Source organism: Aotus nancymaae, unplaced genomic scaffold, assembly GCF_030222135.1.
Source record: "Aotus nancymaae isolate 86718 unplaced genomic scaffold, 86718_ANA_hifiasm-v0.15.2.pri h1tg000006l, whole genome shotgun sequence".
NCBI lineage: Eukaryota > Metazoa > Chordata > Mammalia > Primates > Aotidae > Aotus > Aotus nancymaae.
Window position 1 is genome coordinate 37,822,973 of NW_026988417.1, and position 12,505 is coordinate 37,835,477.

The following is a 12,505-nucleotide window of genomic DNA, read 5'->3' on the forward strand; positions in this document are numbered from 1 at the left end:
GACAGGGAGCCGCCGTGCCCAGCAACATTTCTCTTTTAAACTTGTGAACATTCCCTATTAATTTTCAGAGAACAGATGTCTTGATAAAGAAGTGCTTGGATGACAGGGTGTTGGATGCAGCAACCACCATGTCACGTGTATACCTATGTAACAAACCTGCACGTGTACCCCAGAACTTAAAGTATAGAAGAAGAAGAAGAGGAGGAGGAGGAGGAGGAGGAAGAGGAGGAGGAGGAGGAGGAGGAGGAGAAAGAGAAGTAGTGTTGCTTGGAATCTCAGCATTTTAACCATTCTCCATTCTGGGGAATTTTTTATGGATAAATCTTAGGTTCTTCTGAATCTATCTGTTCCAAAATAGAGACTCAAGTCAATTGCATGGAGTTGAACAGGGTATGAAAACTTTGAACAGTATCTTTGTATCAGTTTCCTAGGGCTGCTGCAACAAATTACCACACCTTGATAATTTAAGACAAGAGAAATTCATTTTCTCACAGTTCTGGAGGCCACAAGTCCAACATCAGTATCAATAGTCAGAAATCGAGAGGTCTACATGATTCTACTACCGCTGGAGGCCCTAGGGAAGAATCTGTTTCTTAACCCTCTGGTGGCTGCTGGCATTCCTTGGCTTGTGTCCACATCACTCTAATCTCTGTCTCCATAGTCACATTGCTTTCTCCTCTGTGTCTCTGTTTTCTACAAAACTCTATGTGAAATCACCCTCTGCCTCTCTTGTATAAAGATATTTGTGATTGGATTTAGGCCCCACAAGGTTAATCCAAGATAATCTTCACATCTTGAGACTTTAACTAAATCACACCTATAAAGACCCTTTTTCCTTATAAGGTAACATTTACAGGTTTTCAGAATTAGCACCTGATATCTTTGGATGGCCATTATACAGCCTATCATAACACCCAAAGATGAAATTTAACAAGGTGACACCATAATTTTTACTTTTGTCTGAAGGCAAACATCAGATATGGAAATGATGGTATAATAGAAATAATACTAAGTTCAGAAGCAAAAGACAAACACTCTAGGCTGGGTGCGGTGGCTCACACCTGTAATCCCAGTCCTTTTGCAGGACGAGGTGCTCAAATTGCTTGAGCTCAGGAGTTTGAGACCAGCCTGGGCAACATGGCGACTCCATCTCTACAAAAAATACAAAAATTAGCCAGGCGTGGTGGCATACTCCTATAGTCCTCACTAATCAGGAAGCTGAGGTAGAAGGATCACTTGAGCCTGGAAGGTTGAAGCTGCAGTGAGCCATGATCACACACTGCACTTCAGCTTGGGCAACAAAAGGAGATCTTGTCTCAAAAGGAGAAAAAATATTCCAGTGCTATATCTGTCGTTAGTCAAGATACTTAGACAATTTACTTAATCTCCATGAGTCTAGTTTTCTTACTAGCAAAATAGAGATAACTCTGTTAATCTCATGGGGTTATAGTAACATCAAATTATATAATACATATGGAAACACTTTTGAAATTTGTACAAATATATGTCATTTAAAATGCAAACCCAGGCCGGGCGTGGTGGCTTATGTCTGTAATCCTAGCACTTTGGGAGGCCGAGGTGGGTGGATCACTTGAGGATGGGAGTTTGAGACCAGCCTGGCCAACATGATGAAACCCCATCTCTACTCAAAATACAAACTTAGCTGGGTATGGTGGTGGGCGCTCGTAGTCCCAGCTACTCGGAAGGCCAAGGCAGGAGAATTGCTTGAACCTGAGACGTGGTGGTTGCAGTGAGCCAAGATCACGCCACTGCACTCCAGCCTGAGCAACGGAGTGAGACTCTATCTCAAATAAATAAATAAATACAGTAAAATGCAAACCTATATTCCAAAGTAAAAAATTTAAATTCATCTTTACGACAGAATTATCTATGATTTTATTCATCAAAATAATCAAAGCTTACTGTGTAAACATTGGGGATTCCTATTTATTAGTTATGATCAACTAAGGAAACAGGCAACCTATTTTTCAGAAATTCCCAGTCTGATAGTTCTTTGCTAGCATAAGAAAACAACTGACATGGTTAATTTCACCTTTATGTAGCATCTTCACCATTTCTCATATAATCCTATGGGGCAAAATATATTTTGAAGATTTCTAAATCATATGGAGCACAATGAAAGAATTATTTCTTTTTTTGAATGATTACTCCTACTCATGTATCTTGATTCAAACTTGAAAAAAATCAAGCTCATGATTGATATTAAAGCATTTTTAAAATTTGTATAATTTGTATTCTTATAGTAATTCCATAAGTGTTTAATTACTGGTGATTTTTTTATTATTTAATACATTAAGTGCTCATTTACTAGCCTTCTCTATTTGAAATTGCTTCTGTAATATCTCACATTTAATTTCCAGCTATAAAAATTTATTCAAATTTACAATTTGATTATGTCTTAATATATTTATAATCAAAGTTGTAATCAGATTGTAACTACAATAAAAAATATTGCCTTTGGTAATAATGCCGAGGAAGGATATGGAAATGCACCACCTGATGGAACTCCATAATCTATACCTTTTTTAATATCACTAAAATACATTAAAAACTGATTTCTTTCCATCTTTCCATTTTCCTCACTGGCACTTTTCATTTTATGAAACCTTCAACTTCTTCAATTTATATTGCTATGATATGACTTAGAAGAGAGATAGAGAAATTTTTACTGCCAATATTGCAGTATTCTTATTTAGTAAGTGACCAACTGAGCTTTCTAGAATTCATGACAGATCCTTTATATTCGGCTATGGGGTAATTTCATGATGATTTTTAAACCTCAGCTTTAAATAATTCAATTGGAAAAGAAATAAATAGAAGACACACCCTTCCCCAGTATAATTTTAAGAAATAAATTCTACTCAATCATTTTTGCTATCAGGTGGACTATATTCTCATCTCCATAAACAAGGATTTATGAATTTAACTGCTGCCATTCATACTGCTGAGAGTTGACATCTAAATGCTCACTCTCAGAGATGGAAATGCATTCCAGAATTACTCCAGTACTAAGACTGCGACCTCTCAGAGGAAGTACATAGAATACTAAACAGAATTGGGAAAATACATGGCACTATAGGACAGATGCTCAAGTCAATTATTTCCTCTTTTTCGAGAAAAGCCACAGCAAGATTAAAGAAACATCAACTATCTTTCTTTTTAAACTTTTATTATAAAAACATATTACGCACACATATGAATAAAACGTATCATAGCAGTTAAATAATGATAACTAATACCCATGTACCTATCACCCAGATTAAGAAACAGAATATTACCAATATATTTGAAGCACCCCTATCTCTTCTCACCCCTACACTATAGCATAGTTTAGAAATATATACACACATATGGAATATACCATATGTATTCTGTGATTTGCTTTTACTTTGCTTAATGTGTTTTAGTCATGTTGGTGCACAGAGCTGTAGTTAATTATATATGGTATTCTTATGAATGAATATACTATAATTTATTTATTCATTCTTCTGACAGAGAACATTTGTGTTGTTCCATTTTTGCTGTTATGAATAATGTTGCTGTGAACTGAAACTCTCATACATTGCTGGTGGGAATATAAAATAGTATAATCACTCTGGAAAACAGATTTTCTTATGAGTTAAACATATACTTACCATATGACCCAAAAATTCCACTCCTAGAAATTTACACAAGAGAAATAAAAACATATGTCCACGCAAAGACCTGTACGTGAATTTTTATGGCAGCTTTTTTACTTATAATAGCCAAGAACTGGAAACAATTTAAATGTCTAAAATCTAGTGAATATATAAATAACCCTTGCTGTATGCATGTAGTGGGATATCACTCAGCAACAGAAAGGAAAAAACTACAAGCAACAACACGGATGAATCTCAGAAGCATTATAAAGAAGCCAGACTCAAGTGGCTATATATTGTATAATTCCACTTATATTAAATTCAAGAAAGTGGAAAACTGCATTGGCAGCAGGAGAAAGGCTCTCCTGTAATGGAGCTTTGTAACGTATGATTTGGCTTTGTGTTCCCACTTAAATCTCATCTTGAATTGTAATCCCCAGGTGTTGAGGGAGGGACCTGGTGGGAGATGACTGGATCATGGGGTAGTTTCCCCCAGGCTATTCTTGTGATGGTGAGTGAGTTCTCACAAGATCTGATGGTTTTATAAGAGTCTCTTCCCCCTTCGCTCTCCCTTCTGTCTCCTGCTGCCTTGTGACGAAGTGCCTTCTTCCCCTTTGCCTTTCGCTATGATTATAAGTTTCCTGAGGCCTCCCCAGCCATGCAGAACTGGGAGTCAATTAAACCTCTTTCCTTTATAAATTTCCCAGTCTTGGATGGTATCTTTATAGCAGTGTGAAAACAGACTAATACAAGCAAGAAGAAACTTTTAGAAGCGATAGAAAGTTTTATATCTTAATTGTGGCAGTAGATACACTGGTGTGTACATTTGTCAAAACTCATCAAAGTATGCACTTAAAATGGGAGCATTTTACTATATGTAAATTATATGTCAACGAAGTTGATATTAAAATAATGATACTATGAATATTCACAAACATCTCTTTAGTGTACATTAAGGGTTCAATTACTGGGTGTTTGGTGTTTCTTCAGTTTTAGTAGAAAATGCCATATCATTATACAAAAATGTTTGTATCAATTTATATTCCTACCTGCAGTGCATAAAAATTCTTTTTTTTTTAATCAGAATCTCACTCTGTTGCCCAGGCTGGAGTGCAGTGGCACAATCTCAGCTCACTGCAACCTCCGCCTCCTGGGTTCAAGTGATTCTCCCACCTCAGCCTCCCAAGTAGCTGGAATTACAGGCATGCACCACCACGCCTGGCTAATTTTTGTATTTTTAGTAGAGATGTGGTTTCATGAAATTGGCCAGGCTGGTCTCAAACTCCAGACCCCAAGTGATCCCCTACCTTGGCCTCCCAAAGTGCTGAGATTACAGGCGTGAGCCACCGCCTGGCAGTTCTTTCTTTTTGACACATATTCTGACCAGTGCTTTTCAGGTTTGCCAATTTGATGAATGCCAAATAGAATATCTTCATGGTTTTAGTGTATATTTTCCTAATTTTCTCTATTTTTTTCAAATTTTTGATTTTTTGTTAGGTTGTCTTTTTATCTAATTAATGTTTAGAAGTTCTTTAAGTTTTCTGCTTAAAATTTCAATAAATTCTCTAAATTTTTTATCAAAATATCTTCTCACAGTTTGTACCTTATCTATTTATTTTCTTTATGATCTTTTAATTAAAGAAAGCTCTTAATGTAGTAAATTTATCAACTACTTTCTTTATAATTTGAGCTTTGTGTCTGAATCCTTCTTCCTTAAAAGATCTTTACCTATATTTTCTTCTAAAAGTTGTTTTTAAAGTTTTGCCTTTCACATTTCATTTCTTAATAAATGGAATGGCTGGGCACAGTGGCTTATGCCTGTAATCCCAGCCCTTTGGGAGGCTGAGGTGGATGGATCACTTGAGTCCAGGAGCTTGAAAACAGCCTGGCCAACATGACAAAACCTCATTTCTACAAAAAACACACACAAAAAAATAGCCGGGTGTGGTGGTGCATGCCTGTAGTCCCAGTTACTACAGAGGCTGAGGTAGGAGGATTGCTTGAGCCCAAGAGGTTGAGGCTGCAGTGAGCCATGATCATACCACTGCACTCCAGACTAGGTGACAGATACGGAATTGTATACAGTATGATGTGTGGAACCAAATTTGTTTTTTTTTTAATGTATAACCAATTACACTAGCATTTATTGAGTAGTCTATCTTTTCTTATCTGTAACGACATCTGTCATATGAAGTTTCCATGTACATATAAGAATGTTTCTGGGCTCTCAATTTTGTTCCATTAGTCCATTTTTTCATCTTTGCAAAGATATCATGCTGACAAACTACTTTTCCTTATAAAAGCTCTTATATCTGAGAGGAAAAAGTCCCCTTGCCTTGTTTTTTTTTTTTTTTTTTGAGAAGGCGTCTCACCCTGTCACCCAGGCTGGAGTGCAATGGTGCGATTGGGGTTCAGGCAATTCTCTTGCCTCAGCCTCCTGAGTAGCTGGGATTACAGGTGCGTGCCACCACACCTGGCTAATTATTTGTATATTTAGTAGAGATGAGGTTTCAGCATGTTGGCCAGGCTGGTCTTGAACACCTGAACTCGTGATTCACCCTCCTCCGCCTCCCAGAGTGGTGGGATTACAGGTGTGAGCCACCACACTTGGCCACCTTGTTATTTTTCTTCAGAAGTATCTTAACAATTTTTGGCCCTTTGCTCATTCCAATAAATTTTAAAATCAGCTTGTTAAGTTCAGTGAAGAACCCAGTTGTTGGTATATGGAAATATAATTGACTTTCAAATATCAATCTTTTTTGTCATTTTGTTAAACTTTTTTATTAACTTTAATTTTTTATAGCTTTTGGGCTTTCTATGCAAGTACACATATTGACTGAAAATAATAATAATTTTCTTCCTTTTTTTTTTTGTTTTGAGACTCTCACATTGTTGCCCGGGCTGGAGTGCAGTGGTACAATCTTGGCTCGCTGCAACCTCCACCTCCCAGGTTTAAGTGATTCTCCTGCCTCAGCCTCCCAAGTAGCTTGGAAAACAGGCACCTTCCACCATGCCTAGCTAATTTTTTGTATTTTTAGTAAAGATGGGGTTTCACCATGTTGACCAGGCCAGTCTTGAACTCCTGACCTCGTGATCCACCCGCCTAGGCCTTCTGAAGTGCTGGAATTACAGGTGAGGCACCATGCCCAGCCAATAACTTTATTTCTTACTTTCCAGTCTTCATACTTTTTATTTCTTATACTTGTCTTACTGCAATGTCAAGAATGTCCAGTACCAGGTCGAATAGAAATTATTAGAGTGGGCATCCTTGCTTGCTCCTGATTTTAAGAATACTTACAATGTGTCATCATTGAGAATATTTCTTGCAATCATTTTGGTTGCCCTTTATCCATTTAAGCAAATTCTCCTTTAGTCCTAGTTGGCTAAGAATTTTTAATTATAAGGACTATTAAATATAATTGAATGCACTTTTAACAATTAAGATGATTGTATAGTATTTCTTCCTTGATCTGTTAATGTAGTGAATTACATTATTAGATTGTTTAATGCTAACTTAATCTTGCACTCCAGTAATAAATCTAATTTGATTATTTTTCTATATTGTACTTGTGTATTCTTTTTTTTTTTCTTTTTTTTTTTGAGACAGAGCCTTGCTTTGTTGCCAGGCGCCAGGCTGGAGTGCAGTGGTGCGAGCTCGGCTCACTGCAACTTCCACCTCCCGAGTTCAAGCAATGCTCCTGCCTCAGCCTCCCAAGTAGCTGGGACTACAGGTGTGTGTCACCACGCCCAGCTAATTTTTTTTTTTTTTTTAGTAGAGACGGGGTTTCACCATGTTGGCCAGGATGGTCTCGATCTCTTGACCTTGTGATCCGCCTGCCTCGTCCTCCCAAAGTGCTGGGATTACAGGCGTGAGCCACCACACCCGGCTGCTGGTGTATTCTCAGTGTTTTATTTCAAAGTTCTGTATCTATATTTACAAGTGAGACTGGCTTGTAAATTTTTGTTTTTGTCCCATTTTTGTTGAGTTTGAGTAACGAGGTATTCTAGCCTTAAAAAACAAGTTGGATACTAAGAGGCACTCTCAAAACCACACAAATACATGGAAACTCAACAACTTGCTCCTGAATGAAATAAAAAAATTCTTTGAAACAAATGAAAATAGAGAAACAATCTAAAACCTCTAGGTTACAACAAAAGCAGTGTTAAGAGAAAAGTTTATAGTGCTAATTCCTACATCAAGAAGATAGATCTTAAATTAACAACCTAACCATACACCTAAAGGAGCTAAAACATAAGAACAAACTAGACCCAAAGCTATCAGAAATGAAGAAATAACTAAAATTAGTGCAGAGTAAATGAAATTTACACCCCAAAAAACTATAAAGAGTTTCAATGAAACGAAAGTTGGTTTTTGAAGGGACAAATAAGATTGATAGACTGATAGCTAGATTAACAGAGAAAAAGAGAAGATCAAAATAAGCATGATCAGAAATGATAAAGGTAACATTACAACTGATCACACAGAAATGCAAAAGAGCCTTAGAGACTACAATCTCTATGCACACAAACCAGAAAATCTGGAGGAAATCTATAAATTCCTGGAAACACACACAACCTCCCAAGATTGAACTAGGAAGGAACAGAAATTCCAAACAGACCAATAATGAATATGGAAATTGAATCAGTAATAAATAAACCTACCAGCCCAAAATAGTCCTGGACCAGATAAATTCACAGCCAATTTCTACCAGATATACAAGAAAGAGCTGCTACCAATCCTACTGAAATTAATCCAAAAAATTGAAGAGAAAAGATTCTTCCCTAATTTATTCTATGAAACCAATATCATCCTGATTCCAAAACCTACCAAACAAAAAGACAACAAAAAAAGAAAACTATAGGCCAATATTTTTGATGAATATAGATGCAAAAATCCTCAACAAACTATTAGCAAACGAGATCCAATAGCACATCAAAAAATTAATTCACCACAATCAAGTGGGCTTTATTCCTAAGATGCAAGGATATTTCAACATATGCAACTCAATAATTGTGATTCACCATATAAACAGAAATGAAAACAAAAACCATATGATCATCTCAATAGATACAGAAAAACTATTCAATGAAATCCAACATTTTTTTCATGATAAAAACCCTCAACAAGCTAGACATTGAAGGAACACAACTCAAAATAATAAGAGCCATCTATAACAAACCCACAGCCAACATTGTACTGACTGGGCAAAAGTTGGAAGCATTCCCCCTAAGAACTGGAACAATACAAAGATGTCAACTCTCACCACTCCTATTCAACATAGTAGTGGAAGTCTTAGCCAGAACAATCAAGCATGAGAAAAATAAAAGGAATCCAAATAGGAAAAGAGGAAGTCAAGTTATCTCTCTTCATTGATGATATGATTATATACCTAGAAAACCCTAAAATTATGTGAAAAGACTCCTAGACCTAATAAATGACTTAAGCAAAGTCTCAGGATACAAAATCAACATACAAAAATCAGTAGCATTTCTATACACCAATAACATTCAAGCTGAGAATCAAATAAAGAATGCAATCCCATTTAAAGTAACCACAAAAAAACATGAAATAAAACACCTAGGAATATCTAACTAAGGAGATGAAAGATCTCTACAAGGAGAAGTACAAAACACTGAAAGAAATCATAGATAACACAAATATAAAAGCATTTCATGCTCATGGATTGGAATAATCAATATCATCAAAACATCCATACTGCCCAAAGCAATCTATAGATTCAACATTATTCTTACCATATTACCAATGTCATTTTTCAGAATTAGAGAAAACTATTCTAAAATTCATATTAACTACCCCCCCCAAAAAAATAGCCCAAATAGCCAAAGCAAGCCTAAGCTAAAAGAACAAAGCCAGAGGCATCACGTCTTCCACCTTCAAGCTATACTGCAAGGCTAGAGTAACAAAAACAGCATGGTATTCGTACAAAAATATTAATAGACACATAGATCAATGGAACAGAATGGAGACACCTGAAATAAAGCTACACACCTACAACTAACTGATCTTTGATGAAGCTGACAGAAATAAACACTGGGGAAAGGATACTCTATTCAATAAACAGTGCTGAGAAAACTGGCTAACCATGTGCAAAGAATGAAACTGGATCCCCTTCACCATATACAAAAATTAACTAAAGACGATAAAGACCTAAATGTAAGACCTCAAACTATAAAAATCCTAAAAAAAAACCTAGGAAATACTCTTCTAGAGATGAGCTTAGGCAAAGAAATTATGACTAAGTCTTCAAAACCAAATGCAACAAAAACAAAAATGGACAATTGGAACATTATTAAACTAAAGGGTTTCTTCAGTGCAAAATAAACTTCAGCAGGGTAAACAAAATCTACAGAATGGGAGAAAGTATTTGTGAACTATGCATCTTAAAAAGGACTAATATACAAAATCTGTAAGGAACTGAAACAAACCAACAAGAAAAAAACCAACCCCATTAAAAAGTGGGCAAAGTACATGAACAGACACTTCTCAAAAGACATTCAAGCAGTCAACAAATATATTTTAAAATGCTCAACATCACTAATTATTCCAGAGATGTAAATCAAAACCACAATGAGATGCCATTTGACACTAGTCAGAATGACTATTATTTAAAAAATCACAGATATTGGCAAGGTTGCAAAGAAAGGGGAAGCTTATATGCTGTTAGTGAAAATACAAATTAGTTCAGCCCCTGTGGAAAGCAGTTTGGAGATTTCTGAAAGAACTGAAAATAGAATTATCATCAAACCCAGTAATCTCATTACTGGGAATATGCCTAAAAGAAGATAAATTGCTTTACCAAAAAGATGCCTGCACTCATATGTTTATCATAGCACTATTCATAGTAACAAAGACATGGAATCAATCCATGAGTGGTAGATTGAATAAAGAAAATACGGTACATATACACCATGGAATACTATTCAGCCATAAAAAAGATTGACATCATGTCCTCTGCAGCAACATGGTTGCAGCTGAAGGCCATTATCCTAAGCAAATTAACGCAGAAACAGAAAAACAAATACCACATGTTCTCACTTATAAGTGGGAGTTAAAACCGAGTACACACAGACACAAAGACGGGCTCAACAGACACTGAATATTCCCAAAGTGGAGAGGGAGGGAAGGAGGCAAGGGCTTAAAAACTACCTATTGGGAAATATGTTCACCATTTGGGCAATGGGATCATTGAAGCCCAAACCTCAGCATCACGCAATATAGCCATGTAACAAACCTGCGCATATACCCTCTGAATCAAAAATTTAAAAATGATATAATACTTAACAATATATTAATGAAATACATCAATGAGTCTAAAAGAATATGAACTACATCTAGATGCTTAAAAGCATTTAAAAAGTCACATTTATTTGCAAATTATTATAAATCCTATGTGTAAAAGAGAAATATCCTTACATTATAAAATCTATCTGTCTCGGATCAAATTACCAATATATTATAGCACTAAGGATACTCATGTAAATATATTTCAGTGACCAAACACTATAAATATTTGTGTCAAAATTTTCCCTGTTATTTGCCAGGAAAATCTGCCAATGTAATCAGGAGAAAACATTGATTAGAAATAGGTGGAGGAGGCTGGGCATGGTGGCTTATGCCTGTAATCCCAGCACTTTGGGAGGCTGAGGCGGGCAGATCACCTGAGATAGGAGTTTGAGACCAGCCTGACCAACATGGAGAAACCCCATCTCTAACTAAAAATACAAAAAAAAATTAGCTGGCCGTGATGGTGCATGCCTGTAATCTCAGCTACTCGGGAGGCTGAGGCAGAAGAATGGCTTGAACCCAGGAGGCAGAGGTTGCAGTGAGCCAAAATCACACCACTGCACTCCAGCCTGGGTGACAGACCAATATTCTGTCTCAAAAAAAATTACCCAGGCATGGTGGCACACTCCTGTAATCCCAGCTATTTGGGAGGCTGAGTCAGGAGAGTTGCTTGAACCCAGGAGGCAGACATTGCAGTGACCTGAGATCACACCACTGCACTCCAGCCTGAACAACAGATTGAGACTCTGTCTCAAAAACAATAAATAAGTAAATGGAGGAAATATTGCTTGGACGTGTTGGAAAAGAGAAGTATGAGGCCGGACGTGGTGGCTCACGCTTGCAATCCTAGCACTCTGGGAGGCCGAGGTAAGTGGATCTCTTGAGCTCAGGAGTTCGAGACCAGCCTGGGCAACAAAGTGAGACCTCCTCTCTACAAAAAAAAAGAAAAATCAGACGGGCATGGAGGCACACGCCTGTAGTCCCACCTACTGGGGAAGCTAAGGTGGGAGGATGGCTTGAGCCTGCAAGGCAGAGGTTGTGGTGAGCGGAGATCACACCACTGCACTCCAGCCTAGGTGACAGAGCCAGAACCTGTCTCAAAAAAAAGAGTAGTATGACATAATTGTTATAATTATTTACAGACAAAATTATGTATTTAGAAAAGCTAAAACAATCAACTGAAAAATGGTAAAAATTAAGAAGATATATCTATAATGTAGATATAACTATACATTTCACTATGTAAGATTATTCATTCAAAAGTTTAAATACTGTCAAATACCTATATTTTATCACTGTAGTGTAATGTAAATACATAGGCCATGGTCTGCAACTTAGTTTCTATAAGGGGTCATTTAGTACATGTTTTAGGTTTTGTGCGTCATACTGTCTCTATTGCAGCTACACACCTTATAAGATGAAAACAGCCACAGAAAATTTATATAAAAATGAGCATGACTGTATTCCAACTTTATTTATGAAGACTAAACTTCAAGTTTAATATAAACTTTACATCATGAAATATTCTTTATTTCCCAACCATTTTAAATAAAAGAGG

General features: G+C 36.6%; 1 protein-coding gene across 4 annotated transcripts in view; it reads right to left on the reverse strand.

The window, feature by feature from the left end:
- TMEM156 (transmembrane protein 156) overlaps window positions 1–12,505 on the reverse strand; it is a 57,105-nt gene that overhangs the window by 26,449 nt on the left and 18,151 nt on the right. The window lies entirely within an intron of this gene.